The 15,656-nt window shown below is 33.6% G+C and overlaps 1 non-coding gene across 1 annotated transcript; it reads left to right on the top strand.

Moving 5' to 3' along the window:
- The first annotated feature begins 3,220 nt into the window (after positions 1-3,220).
- Positions 3,221-3,327, top strand: LOC130457695 (U6 spliceosomal RNA). The gene has a single exon (XR_008916982.1). It is a non-coding gene; the product is annotated as a U6 spliceosomal RNA (small nuclear RNA).
- Positions 3,328-15,656: the final 12,329 nt, after the last annotated feature.

Below are 15,656 nucleotides of genomic sequence, written 5' to 3'. Positions count from 1 at the left end.
AAATTTGCCAGCGCATGACAAGACAAAGCTTTAGACAGAGAAAAAATAGTGTTCAAACAACTTTCAAAATTACTGTAGGCAAATGATAATATATTTAATGTTTCAGAGAATGGAACACAAAATCACAAAAAGAACTTCAAAATCAACCTGGTTCCATCCTTTATTTACTCAGAATCCTGTGTAAAATAATTATGGGACTATAATATGAATGAAGACATTATAAAAATATGGTTAATTACAGGAGAAAACAAAGGCTTGATGTTTGCAAAAATGAATTAAAAGGGTATTTGGATAACATTTAATATCCTTGTCATTATCACTTGTACTATCAGTAAAAATAGCTACAATACTGGTAGATGCAATAGAAAATATTATTAATATTTTATATAAAGTATGGTGACTGCATTCAAGGCATGATGGAAACTTTGCTCTCAAAGAGTTTATTCACATTCAGATGAAAAACCTATAATATTAGATATATATTTTTATATGTGGAAATAAATCCAATTATTGATATGTATATACTCTACTTATTAAATATACATGTTGATTTGCAACTTATTTCCTGCACAACCTTTCTACTTCCCAGAATCTTTAGTTATATTTCATATCATGAGAGAGCTTTCAAAATTAACTTCACTATATTATAAAAGGCATATGTTTCAATAAAGGTAATAAAGTCTTCAAAGACTATTCAAGAGATTTACTTTTTTAAATGGATGCCTTGAACTTTTGTCAAAGAAATGTGAAGAATTAATAAGAAATTGACTGAAAAAGGAAGAAAACGAGTATTATCTAAATCTTTTATATAAATCAACTACTTACATATTTTCAAGTTTTTGCACATTATAGGTACTTGATTAAGTTGAACTGTCTAAATTAATAGACATTTTAAAATATGTCAAACTTCCAATTTTATAAATAGACACAAGTATTTATACCAAGGGTAGTAAAATTTAACTTTAAGGCCAAATGAAGCTTATCATTCTACATAATTTTTTAAAATATTTTTCTCTCATAGACCATACAAAATAGGTGGCAAGACAGATATTTGTTGAACTCTATGATTTATACTAAAAATTTATTTTGAGGCAGAGTCAATATGGTTGAGAAGATATACAGACCCAACTTATCTATAAGAAGTTACCCTACAAAAACTAAGATATAATGCCTCAAAATGAATTCAGGAGCAGCATAATTTACAAAAAAGGAGGGTGAAATAATTTTCCAGTTCAAAGCAACTCATAAAACCGGAATGAAAGATCTCTAGTACCAGGGTGAAAGTAGAACTCAAAGTAGTTGCAGGTTGCACCATGGCAGGAAGTCTTGGGAGTGGCTAAATCAGTAGCAAAGGCTTCTGGAACTCTTAGACAATGACATTTAGAGAGGCTCAGACAATTGCTCCAAAAGAGATTACTGCAGTCCCTTTGCTGTCTCTGTGTGGAATATTCTTATCATATCCCCATATTTGGATCTAGGTTATAGTCCTAGGTCATGGTCTCATGATAAGAAGAAGCACTAGCACACACCAACATTTTGTTCACAGGGAAGCATAGAATCCTGAAATGTTCCAAGGCAGAAAAGAGTAGTTATGTTTACTCACAGATCAGACCATATGCCAAGAGAATATTAAATGCATCTTTCCTTATGTCATACCACCTTGGAATAACTGAAGCTAATGGATGCCCAGAGCTAGCTCTGAAGTCAGCTATTTAAAGAATCTGAAGGTTAGAACAGTACTTCCTTCAGTAGTTACAGAGATTAACTTTTACCATTTTATTTTAGTTAGGAGAAAATAAAAAGGCTAGAAAATGACTAAACAAAAGCAACAACAACAAAAGAAACACAATGTACAAAATTATCTTGGTGACAGTGAAGAAGAAAACATAAACTCAGAAGATAACAAAGTCAACACTGCTGTATTCAAAACCTCCAAGAAAAACAGTAATTTTATTCAAGCCCAAAGAGAATTATTGTAAAAAACTTAAATCAAATAAGAGGTAGAACAAAAATAAGAAAAATACATGAGAATTATACCAGAAAATCATGAAAATAAAGGCAACATTTTTGTAATACAGGCACAAAAATACTGAACAAATTAATGCCTTAAAAAAGGACAACTATTAAAAAAGACTTTGAGAGCCATCTAGTGATCTCTCTGAGGGTGATAATGTACTCTGTCTAGATGTGACAATCCAGTCAAGTAATGGAGATGAGAGACACTGTGTGCTCCAGCCCACATTCATAGGCATCACACAATAGCACAGAGGTTCATTTATTATATAGGTTTGTGATTACATACTTCTTTGGCACACAGTCAATTTTCTACATATGTGTTTACATAGTATTTAACAATAGACACATAGTCTAAGGAGATAGTCAATGAAACATTGTTGCTATAGATGAATGACATAAATAGGGTAATCTAGCAGTTAGTTTTCCCTGACCCAGGAGAATCATTGTTACTTTTGGTCAACTTTCACAATCAATCACAATTACTTATGAGATGGATAACAAAATATTTTGTAGCTAGGTACATGGTTATAGGGCAATTTAATGACAGACCAGATTTGAGGTTTTCCTCAATTTCCAAGTCACATTTTTCTTGTGTTTCACTTGGGTACTTGGAGATGTTGCTCTGGCTATTGTAACATAACAAACCAATGAAGTGTGTCCTGTCAACCTGGACCTCAAGGTGATTGATGTTCTTGGTTTGCCTGGGTTGTAATGGCACTGAATGGAACTCTGTAAAGAGGGAAAGGATGGGGGAAATGGACAGTGATCTTTAGATCTTAATACTGTGAATGTAATATTTTAGGGTAATAATCTGGGGGGATTAAGGTGGGATATATGTGTGTTAACCCTCTAAGTCTTATATTATTTCTCCTGTATTTTGGAGGGAACAATAATCATAACAATTCCATTAGAGAGAGAAGTCACACAGGGGGTTTGTGTGGGTGCCTTATTTTTCCAGAAAGTTACTTTGCAACTCTGGAACTCATGTCTGACCATGTCAGACAGTGTGGGCTTGATGGCTTCCCACAAAAAGGTACAAAAAATTCAAAGAAGAGAAGAAACTCTTAAAAAGAAAAATTGGACAAACAAAAAACAAGAAACAATAATGCACTGAAAAGACCTTCTTAAAAGACAATATTGGACATATAGAAAAAGAGATACAAAAATTTAATGAGGAAAAGAACTCTTTAAAAAACAGAATTAGTTGCTTACTTTGGCAACAAATATGTTAAAATTGGAATGATACAGAGAAGATTATCATGGCTCTTAGAAAAGGATGGCATGCAAATTCTTGGAGCATTCATATTATTTTTAATAAACCACAACAAAAAGTAGAATTGTTCAAATTGAAAAGAAGGTAAAAAAGTCACTAAAGAAAATCATGTATTAAATATCGGAATTGAGCAAGTAGAGGCTAACATATACATGAGACATGAAGAAGCAATCCAACAAATCACAAGAAAGAAAAATAGAAGAAAATGTGAAATATCCCTTTGGGAAAACAACTTATATAGAAAATAAATCCAGGAGAAAAAAATTCCAAGAAATATTGGACCACCTGATAGCTAAGATTCAAGAAAAAAAAAAAAGAGCATAGACATCATTGTTTAAGAAAATTTCAAAGAAAATTGCCCAGATATTCTAGAACCAGAGGGTAAACTAGAAATGGGAAAAATCCAATGAGCACTTTCTTGAAGAGATTAAAAAAGGTTAACTCCCAGGAATATTAGAAACAATTTACAGAACTCTCAGGTCAAGGAGAAAAAATTGCAAGTAGTCAAAAAGAAACAATTCAAATATAATGGAGCCAGTCAGAATAATACACAATTTAGCAGCTTCTACATTAAAAGATAAAAGGTTATTGATAAGATATTTCAGAGGGCAAAGGATTTATAACTTCAACCAAGAACCCTACAAATTGAGCATAATCCTTCAGGAGGAAGATGAGTATTCAATGAAATAGACTTTCAAACATTCCTGCTGAAAAAAATGAATAAAAGAGAATTGAATAGAAAATTTGACTCTCAAATACTTGTCTTGAGGAGCAGGGTATCCTTGGGGGGGGGGAAGAGTAAATAGGACAGAAAATTCATTTTTTAAAAAGCATTCAGTAAGATCAAACTATTTACATGCCAACATGGGATATGTGACAAGGAAATCACTTTAAAAGACTGATATATATTAATTTAAGGTCTCCAAGGAATTCAGCTATGTAATTCCTAAATGAAAACTCAAGTCAGCAGTCAAATTTTTATGGAGTTTAATTACAAACAGGAGGAAGAAAGGTATTAGAGGTAGAGAGAGAGAGAGAGAGAGAGAAAGGGGAGAGAAGGGAATAGGGCTTAAATACCCCTTCTGTTTAGGCTGGGCCAAAAGGATAAGCCCTTAGATAGCTGAGGCAAAGAAAAGAGATCAGTCCCTATCACTCACGTGACCAAAATGGAGAAACAGTCTCAGGGGCCTCCACCTCCAGCTTCCTTCAGAGCAAGCTCCTCAGAGCACAACCTCTCAGAGCAAAAACCTCTCCAACCAACCTCCTCAGTCCTCAGACCCCTCTATCTTTGAGGAAAAAAACCAAGTTCCCTCCCCTCAGTTCTCACATCTACCAATCACTGTCCATGTCTTCCCTGTGCCAATGGTGGCTCTAGCTTAACCCAGGACCACCCAGAGGTCTGCCCCTTTGCACATGTCTGTTGAAGGTCATATTCTCAAATAATTAAATCTTGATCCCTTGCTGCAGCCCTTCCTAAATCCTGTTACCCTGAGCAGGGTGGAGATTGGAAGTTCCAAGACCTGGTTCTGTCATTCCAAGTATCTCTATTGTATTAATTCTAAAATCAATCATTACTCAAAGAACTTCCTGTTCTATGCTTAAGCATAGGTCAAAGCCCTTTCCATTGTTCAGCAAAAGGTTTCTGTCCTAAAGTAATCTTAAGTAGGGAGGAGGAGGAACCTCCCATGCCAATGGGGTTCACATTTCAATAGACTATCAGAAAGAAATTTTTCAAGTATGAAATTTCCCAATGGTGAAATTTCCAACGTTTATAAGTCTAAGAAATTTTAAGGTTTACAGATGCTGATATCATTAGTAAGACAGAACGAATATAGGCAGATAGAGGGCAAGGGAATGAGTTGAATATGATGGGAGGATGTTGAAAAATAAAATTAATGTATTAGGAAAAGGAGTAGGAGTAGGAGTAGGAGAAAGGGGAAAAGGAAAAATAGAATGGGTTAAATTATCTGAGAGAAGAGGCATGAAAAAAATACTTTTAAACTGGAGGGGAATATGGGAGATGTAGGAACAGGTTTGTGTGAACATTACTTTCATCAGAATTGCCTCTATGAGGAAAGAACACAGTCTCTTGAGTATAGAAATCTCTTACACTATAGGGAAGTAGGAGGGGAAGAAGACAGGAATTGGGTTAATGTAAAAGATGGAAAATTGGGGAATGTGAGGTCAGAAACTCAACAGGATGGAGATTAATCCACGGTAATAATAAGGGTACAAAACATTTTTACAAGTCTTTAATAAAGACCTAATTTTTCAAATGCATAAAGAAATGAGTCAATTATATTAGAATACATAATTCCCCAACTGATAAATGGTCAAAGGATATGAAAAGGTAGTTCTCAGACAAAATAATTAAAGCTTTCTCTAGTAATGCAAAAAACTGTTCTAAATCACTATCAATTAGTAAAATGCAAATTCCCAAAACTCTGAGGTACCACCCCACAACTTTCAGATTGGTTATTGTGACAGAAAATGAAAACAACAAAACTTGGAGGGGATATTGGAAAACTGATAAACTCATTGACTTTGGGGGGAATTGTAAACTGATTCAAATATTATGGAGAAAGAGCAGTGGGTACTTATTCCCTGAGCACTATAAAATGGTATATACCCTTTGACCCTGAAATACCATTATAAGGTATGCATCCTAAAGAGATTAAAAAAAAGAAATACCTATATGCACAAAGAACATTTAAAAGTATTTGAAAGTGAGAAAATACTCATTAATTGGGGAAAAGCTGAGTAAATTATAGTGTTGAGATATAAGAAACAACAAGCAGGAGGATCTCAGAAAAAACCTTGGAAGTGGGCAGCTAGGTGGCTCAGTGGATTGAATCAGGCCCAGAGACAGGAAGTTCTGGGTTCAAATGTGACCGTAGATGCTTCCTAGCTGTGCGACCCTGGGAAAGCCTAGTGCTAACCACTCTTCTTCCTTGGAATCAATATTGATTCCAAGATGGAAAATAAGGGTTTAAAAAAACACCTTGGAAAACATACATGAAATTAAGCAGAAACAAGAGAATATTGTACACAGAAACTGTAACATCATAGGTTGAACATCTGTGAATTATTGAGCTTTTCTTACAAATACAATTATCCAAAACTAATTCAAATTATTATGAAAAAAGTCATCTTTTTTTTTTTCAGGGAAAGACTTGACAAAGCCTAAATCCAGGCTATAACATATGTTTTTCATATTTTATGTTAATTTTTTTTCAAGTTTCCTTCCACAAAGGGATAAATATAGAGAAATATTTTACATGATTACATGTATAAAATCTATATTGGATTGCTTAAAATCCCTATGAGATAGGATGAGAATTGGTGAGGGGAGAGAAGGAGGAAGAGAATTTGAGACTCAGAGATTGATTTTACATGTATTTGGGGAAAACAAAATAAAATAAGAAATGATGAAAGGTAAGGTTTAAGAAAAATCTAGGAAGATTATGTGACCTGCTTCAGAGTGAATTAAGAACCATAACTATGTACACAGAAACAGTAATATTGTAAAGATAATCAATCTGGAAAGACTTAGCTACTGTGATTATGTTCCTTGACAATTCAAAGGAATCTTGATGAAGTAGGCTATCTATGACCACATAAGGAGCTAATTGACTCAGAGGATCACAGTGAATCATATTTAGTTTTCTTTCTTTTTTTCTTTTGAGACTTGGCTAATGTGGAAATTTGCTTTGTTGAGCTCTAAGTATTTGTAATGAATCTTGCTTTCTTGCTTTCTCAATGTGTGAGGGTGGTGGAAGAAGAAAATAATATGGAAATGAAAATGAAATAAAATTGAATTAAAATATATTTTGACATGGTTCTACAATTTAGTTGGATAAAAAGGAATTTTTAACTACCTTAAATCTTTATTGTCACCCAACAACTGACTTTATTATTAAAAATATAGACCTTTCAAACCAACTTTTGAAGTGATTTTTTAAAAGTAGACATTCCAAATCTGCATGATCAAAAGATAAAACAGAGCCTAAAATATCACCTCTGCACAGTGGAGAGTAGAGCAAAACATTTGGGGAAAGTCAGCTGATGTGAAGAGTCAATAAAAGTAATGAAAAATTACAGAGAACTGATTCCTACAAATAGTACAAATCACATATTGTTTGCTGGGAATTTTATCCATCAGCTTCCTTCTTTAAATGTTTCATAATTTGATGAAAAGATCCTAGTGCTTTGATTGAGACTATTATGGTACAGTTTAGGCAAGCATGATGGTTTTCCAATCTACATCATTTGAAAAAATATTCAAATTAATGACAACAAATCCACTACAATATTAGAGAATCAGAGATTTTCTATATTCCTTCCTCCTTTATTTTCCTTTACTACCCTGTTCTGTTAACATTTTAATCAGGTTATAGATGGTTTCATTATAATTTGCCTGATGTGTGGAGAAATATCAACTTTTTCTCATGTCAAGAGTTGATCTTCTATATATATTGTTAATTGTAATATTTTTGATAGAATTAAAGACAATTAAATTGAAAGAAACTAGAATTTAGGAAAATTTAAGCTCTTAGTAGAATAAAATATTATTGACTCTCATCTTTGGGAAACAATGTGACTTTTGTGCTTTTCATCAACAATGCTCATTTGTGATTTCCACTTCTTTTCATGAAAGCAAATATGATTTACATCACTCATTTCCTATTTTTCTTCATTCTTTGTGAACTATTCTTTTTTATCTCTTTGATTTTGACATTCTTTTATCTTTAAATTACATATGGAAACAATTGTTTACAATTATTTATTTATTTAAAATCCTCAACTTCAATCTTAGAATCAATACTGTGTTTTGGTTTAAAGGCAGAAGGGGGTCAGGGGTAGGCAATGGGGGTTGAGTGACTTACCCAGGGTCACACAGCCAGGAAGTGACCGAGGTCAGATTTTAAGCCAGGACCTCCCATTTATAGGCCTGGCTCTCAATCCACTGTGCTACTCATCTTTCCTCCTACAATTATAATTCAGTATTTTATGATTCACATTCTCTCCTTCCCACCTTTCCCCGAACCCTGGCAGAAAATAGTGTGTTATAGGTTATACCACTGCTTTCATGCAATACATTTTTTTCCATATTACCCATGCTGTGACAGAAGACACATATCCCATACACATTTAAAAAAACTCTGGAAAAAAAAGAGATAAAGTAGAATATATAACCTGAAGATTCCCAACACTTTCTTTTTTGTTGTGGATAATAATTTTTATCATAAGACCCTAGTGAAGTGATGGTGAACTTTTTAGAGATGGAGTACCAGACCCTTTAAACCTTGGTCCCCAGACCAAGTGCCATCCCTGCCTCCCCCCAAGACTAAGTATCATGCCCCACCCCACCCTACCTTTTCCCCCTCCCCCTTACCTCATATAGGGAAGAGAGGAAGAATTCCCTTTGGGTTGCTGGGCAGAGAGGTGGGGGATGAGAGGAACTGCTGGAGAAGGGAGGGGAGTGACCCTAGTGCTTCACTCTCCTCTAGCTCTGCTTCCATCCAGATATATGCCCCATGGTGAACTATACTCTCCTCAAACCTAGCTCCTCTCAAACCCTACCATAGGACTCACCTTCACCAAAGATTCAACAGGCAGCCATTTGTTCTGCATCCTCACACAGCATGTGAGCCACACCTCCCTCCCAACACCTTACACAAACAGGGAAGGAAGGAAGAGTTCTCATTGGACTGTTGGGTAGAGGGCAGGTGAAGTGAGGAATGTCCTCAGGTGCATGGAGAGGGGAGGGGAAAAGCACCACTGAGTCATTCAGGCTTTCTAGGAAAAACCTTTGGGGGGGTGACAGCAGGAGTGGCCACAGAGAATGCTCTGTATGGCTCTTTGGACATGTCTGTTATTGTTGTGAACTTTGATTTGAATTAGAGCCTAATTTAGAACAAGAGACTACCTCCCAAAACCTTTTGGAGAAGACACAATGAAGATTCCTGCAGAGACCACATGCTGCACCAAAAGATCCAAAGTGAACTTTGAGTTATGGTGAATTTGAACTATGGGGTGTTGAATGAATTCGTTTTGAAAGTACACTCTTATGCCAAAAGGGGACTGCCCTCTAATTGGCTTTTTGTCAATGAACCTAACATTGGTTTTATTCTTTTTATCTTTTATTTCCTTCTTATCCCCATATTATTGCAATTTCCCTATTTAGAAGCCATAATATTGTATGTACCTCTAGTTAAAATTATATGTTGGTTAGGTTTAAAATGATCTCTTTGTGGAGACTGGTCCCCCAAAGGATCACAGAGGGAAATGTGTAATTAGAAAACTTTGTACCCTTGAATTACATCTCCAAGCATGCCTTTCCTCTTTAACCTCACCTTATGTGCTTGTGTACTTGTATTTAGCTGGATGTTTTGCCCACCCTAGATATCTTTTCCCTCATGTGCAGCTGAGTGAAATCTCTCTTTTGCTCTAGCCTTTTATTTCCCTTTTTTGCTTCAAGTTATCATTAAATCCTATTAAATATAATACTTGGAGTATTTTGGATATTAATTTTTAATCTTAGACATGCATGCCATAGGTTCACCATCACAGCCCTAGTGAATATCTTTGAAAGTTGCTTTTACTGAAAATAATTTAGTCTTTCATAGTTGATCATTGTACACTGTTTCTGTTACTTTATATTCTGTTCTCCTACTCATAAGCCATTAATTATTTAGGCCTAACTTTGTGAAAAAGTGTTTTGTAATTGTATTAATATAATTGCTGGGTTTGTTTTGGTAGGTATATCACTAGGTATTGTTTTTTGTTTGTTTTCTATAGTTATTTTAAATAGAATTTCCTTTTCTACCTCTTATGGTTGTACTTTGTTGGTCTTAAGTAGAAATACTGGTGATTCATGTGGGTTTATTTTGTATCCTGCTATTTTCCTAAAGTTATTAATTATTTTTATTAGTTTTTTTGTTGATTCTTTGGGGTTCTCTTTGTATATGATCATATTAGCTGAAATTTGTTTCCTCATTGACTATTCTAATTTCTTGATTTTCTTTTTTCTGCTTTTATTGCTTTCATTAGCATTTCTAATACAATATTAAATAGTAATGGTGAAAACTGCTGTTCTTGCTTCACCCTTTATATTATTGGTAAGGGTTTTATTTTGTCCCCATTACAGAAAATGTTTGCCAATAATTTCTGATTAATTCTTTCTATCATTTTTAAGGGAGAATTCCTTTATTCCAATATTTTCTAATTTTTTTTTAAGGAATGAGTATTGTATTTTGTTAAGGGCTTTTTCCTGTACCTATTAATTATATGATTTCGGATGGATTAGTTATTGATATGATCAATTATACTGATAGTTTTCCTAATATTGAACCATCCCTGTATTCTTGGTATAAAATCCACCTGGTCATGTTGTATGATCCTTGTGACATAACACTAATCTACTTGTTAATATTTTATTTAAAATATTGCATCAATATTCATGAGGGAAATTGGTCTACAATTTTCTTTCTCAGTTTTAACTCTTCCTGTTTATAAATTAGTACTATATTTGTGTCATGAAAAGAATGTGGAAGAATCCCTCCTTATCCTATTTTTCCCAATAGTTTATATATTGTAGGAATTAGTTTTTCTTTGAATGTTTGGTAGAATTTGTTTGTGAATCCATTTGACTCTTAGACCTTTGTTCTAGTTTATTGTCTGTAATAGGGTAGTTTAAGTATTCTATTCCATCTTTTAATTATATGAGCAATTTATATTTTTTAAATATTCTTCTATTTCACCAAGATTGTCAGATTTAATGGCATGCAATTTGGACAGAATGACTCCAAGTGATTGCTTTAATTTATTCTTCATTGTTTGTGATTTTGCCTTTTTCATTTTTGTCAAGAGTATTTTGGTTTCCTTCTTTCTTTCTCAGATGAAATCAACCAGTGGCTTACCTATTTTTTCCATAATATCAATTCCTTGTCTTATTTATTAATTCAATGACCTATATCCATTCAATTTTAATCATCTCTCTTTTAATTTTTTAAGATTTCAAATTTGTTTCTAAATTGGGGATTTTATTTGTAATTTTTCAAGTCCTTTAAGTTGCTTGCCATATTCATTGAGTTTCTCTTTCTCTCTTTTATTGATTCCAGTGTTTGTGAATTCCAGTATATTCCAGTATAAATTCCCACTAAATACTCCTTTGTCTGCATTCCATAAATTTCATTATGTTGTCTTCTCATCATTTTCTTTAATGAAATTTTGATAATTTCTATTATTTTTTCTTTGACCCATTCATTCTTTAGGATAATATCAGTTTCTAATTACCTTTAATCTTTCTGTTGCCCTTTGTGTAATGTAATTTTCATTTCATTATGGTCTGAAAGGATGCATTTACTAATTTTGCTTTCTGCATTTGGTTGTGAGCTTTTTGTGTCATATCATATAGTCAGTTTTGTGAAGGTGCCATGTAGTACTAAGATAAATTTTCTTCCTGTTCTCTTTTACTTTTCTCCAGAGGCCTAGCATATCTAACTTTCTAATGTTCTATTTAACTTCTTTACTTCTTTCTTGCTTTTTTGTGGTTGGATTTTACCTCTATGGTGGGAAGGTTGAGATCCCCTATAGTTGTATAGCTTTACTGCCTATTTCCTTCTGTAATTTTATGTAACTTTAGGAAATTGGATGTTATGTCATTTGACGGATATATATATATATATATATACATAATATATATATACATATATATATTTACTACTTATATAGTCTATAGTTTCTTTAAGATGCAACTTTCTTCCTTATCTCTTTTGGTTATATTAGTTTTTACTTTTCCTTTGTCTGTGATCTTGATTTCTACTTTATTTTTTTTTACCTTTACTGAAACATTTACCCTACTTTCTCTCCATTCAGCCTTTTTTTGTTCACAAATGTTTTGCTTCTAACTACTGCTTCCTCAAATTTGCCCTCCTTTTTTGGTCTGTCCTCCACTCCTTTTTAAAATTCCCCTTTCATTCCTCTCAGCCTTTCCTTGTTCACAAACATTTTGTTTCTGACCAGTTTCCCCCAATTTTACTACTTTGAGCTAATTCTGATAAGAGTAGAGTTCAAGGGTTGCCTGCAAAATCTCCCATTTTCTTCTGCATTGTTTTGACAGTTAGATGCCTCTTCATGTGAGATAATTTTCCATCTCCTATCTCTCTTCATTTCTTCTTCCTGTGTGTTATTTTCTACTCCTTAATATTTTTGGATATTATCTCATCCTATTCTGCTTTCTCCCTTCTTTTTTCTATATCACAGTCCTAATACTGAAAATCTTCTTCAAAATCTCAAATACTTTAGATATCTTGGATGCTTTAAGTATCTCAAGTATCAAAAATTTATTAAGTATTTTAATTATCACTTTCACAGGTAGGAATTTACTCAAAACTTATTGAAACACTTAAATTTTTAGTTTTCTTTTTACATTTTTATACTTTTCTTGAGTGGTGAATTTGTTCATCAAATTTTATTTTCAGCTATTTGTGGTGGGGGAAGGTGTTCAGGAATGCATAGAAGCCCTATATTTCATTAAGCATCACTTTTTTTTTTTCCCTCAGAGGATTATGTTCAGTTTCCCTGGGTAAGTGATTTTTTGTTGTAGTACTAGATCTTTGCCTTATAGAATATCATATTCCATGCCCTTTGGTATTTTAATGAAGAAGCTGCCAAGTCTTATGTTATTCTGTATGTGGTACTACTGTATTTTAATTATTTCTTTTGGGCTGTTTATAGTACTTTTTCCTTGGTTTCAAAGTTTTTGAATTTTGCCATAATAGACCTTGGATGTTTTATTTCATGGTGTCTTTCAGGATTTCTTATAACATGGTCCAGGCTCTTTTTCTGATCAAAGCTTTCATATAGTCTAATTATTCTTAGATTTATTTTTTCTCCTGGATTTTTCCAGGTCATTTGTTTTTCCAGTGGATTATTTTAGACTTTTTTTAATTTACTCTTGGTTTTGTGTTATTGTTTTATGATGCCTCATGGAGTCAATGGCTTCCTTTTGCTCAAGAGTTATTTTCTTCTTTCCACTTTTGTTTCCTTTTCCATTTGTCACATTCAAGTCTTTCCTTGTTGTCTCTTGTGCTGGGCTGTTCCCCACTCTTCCTCTTCATTCTCTCAGCTCACATGGACCATCCATCCTTGCTGTTTTGTGGCCTTAGGTCCAGAGAAAGCACATCGATCTGGGACTAGACTGCCCTGCCACTCTTCCATTTGCTTGCCTCACACTGTTTGGCAGCACATTAGACTGGTTCTCCGACTTTTTGTTACCTCAGATCATGTGGAAGCACATAAGGCTGCCACTGGTCTTTTCTTCCTCCTTCTCCACTGTTTTGTTTCCTCTGGCTGTTTGGGTTTGGCCCTGTCATTATCTCAAAGGAAGTGAAAGGGATAAGGTTGGTATTGGGTAATTCCCCTGGCTACCATTTCCTTGCCTCAGACTATTTAAATGCAGTAGAGTTGGTTGTCATCCTTTGGTTCCCCCAATGTAGCATTGCTTCAGATATGCTACCTTTTCACCTCATTGAAGGATATTCCTCCCACTTTCTTTTCTTCCTTCCTTCCTTTCTTTCTTGTTTTCTTTCTTTTTTTTCAGTGCTTTATTTCCTATTTGTATGTGTTTGGAGGATTTGTGAGAGCTAAATGTCCCTTGCTCTGCCTTTTTACATCCCTGAATGAATTTCTGCCTCTTCACCTTTTGAAATAAAATATTCCACCTGTCCTTTATAAGCTATTCTTAATGTAAAGCACAATTGATAATGTAGTTTTTATCTTCAACTTTTATAGTCTTATAGGCAATATCTTCATAACAGCTAAAGGAACTACAAAATAAAAGCTTACTCTATATGAAACTAGGAACCTTCAAATGAGCAATTGATAACTGATTAAACTAAAATAATTTCCCTGATTTTGATATACTCCATTCAAGGGTTGCTATCCATTACCAAGGTAACAAACTTAAAGTTATAGTACATAAATTATTGTTGGTTAGAGTCTCTCTATGCAATTACACAGTAGAAGGATATAATAAATTAAAGAATTTCTGTTTTGCTCAACTAGACTTCACCATTGTGTACAGAAACTCATGATAATATAAGATTTTTAAAAATCTAAAATGCATGCTTTCTCAGTATCCCTTCCACCATCTGATTGTAGAAAGTGGAAGATGGAGTCCAGAAATCTCCTAACAGGTCCTCTATTTAAGGAGGCAGTCCATAATCATTTCCCACATGACTTAAAGACAAGGATTCATTATGTGCTAGTTGCCCTATTTTGTTTTTCATTTCCCACTTTTCAGCTTCTTTGTAATGTATTGTCTTTCCCCATTATATTGTTAGCTTATTGAGAGCAGGTTTTATCTTTTACCTGTCTTCTATTTCCAATGATTAGCACAGTGGCTGATCTGTAGTACTCAAATATTATTATTTTTTAATTGATTGGCCAGTTGAGAATATCATTATGATGACCATATTTTACAGATGGACATTTGGGAAATAGTCAGAGGTCAAATTTCTCTCCTCTTTTTTCTTTTTACATTATTTATCATCTCTTTGGAGCATAATTTTACTGTTATTGTTATAATTTCATAACATTTCTTATGCTCTTCTTTCTGTTTCTTTTATCATATAAATAATTTAGATTTTTTAATGTCCCTTTGGCATCTTGAATTAGACCTTTGAACATATCCCTTGCTGGCTTCAGAATCTGTTGTATCATTTTGTTATCCTATTATTATGTCATGGTGAATAAAAAAGCTATATAGGAAGTTAGTAAGACCTGATTTTCTAGTTTTTCCACTGACATTTGCTGCTATTTGATCTTGGAAAAGTCACTTAAACTCTATATTCAAAATAAGTCTCTAAAACATTATGAGTTGTAAAGAAATTACTGATCCATGCTAGGAGATGGTGTGCCCTCAATCAGGAATTCCAATGGTGATGATGATGATGATGATAGCAATATCACCTTACCACTATTACCACTTGTTCTACTTGATCAAAGATCATGATTTTTGTTCCAATGTTAATTTAATTTTGTTAGTGTAATGCTTGTTCCTCAAAACTGTTTTCACAGTTATGAAAAACATTCTAAACTAGTTCCATTTACCATATAAAATTTTGGACTTAAAAAGCTTGGACATAAAGCCTTTCTGACTTGCTCTCTACTTTTTTGGAAAAATTGCAAAAGAAACATCTTTAGTTTTAAAGGCAAAAAAAGTGAACATATGAAATGAACAATTAGAATACTTGTCAGAACTATTAAATAGTCAAAATCACTCTTTAATCAAGGGCAAAAGGGGTTCAGTTAGCACTGAAACAGAGCTGCACACTACACATGACTGCACAGAGTCCAAGGA

Source organism: Monodelphis domestica, chromosome 2 (assembly GCF_027887165.1).
Source record: "Monodelphis domestica isolate mMonDom1 chromosome 2, mMonDom1.pri, whole genome shotgun sequence".
NCBI classification, from domain to species: Eukaryota; Metazoa; Chordata; class Mammalia; order Didelphimorphia; family Didelphidae; genus Monodelphis; species Monodelphis domestica.
The sequence above is the reverse complement of the archived record's forward strand: the minus strand, read 5'-3'. Positions and strand labels throughout refer to the sequence as shown.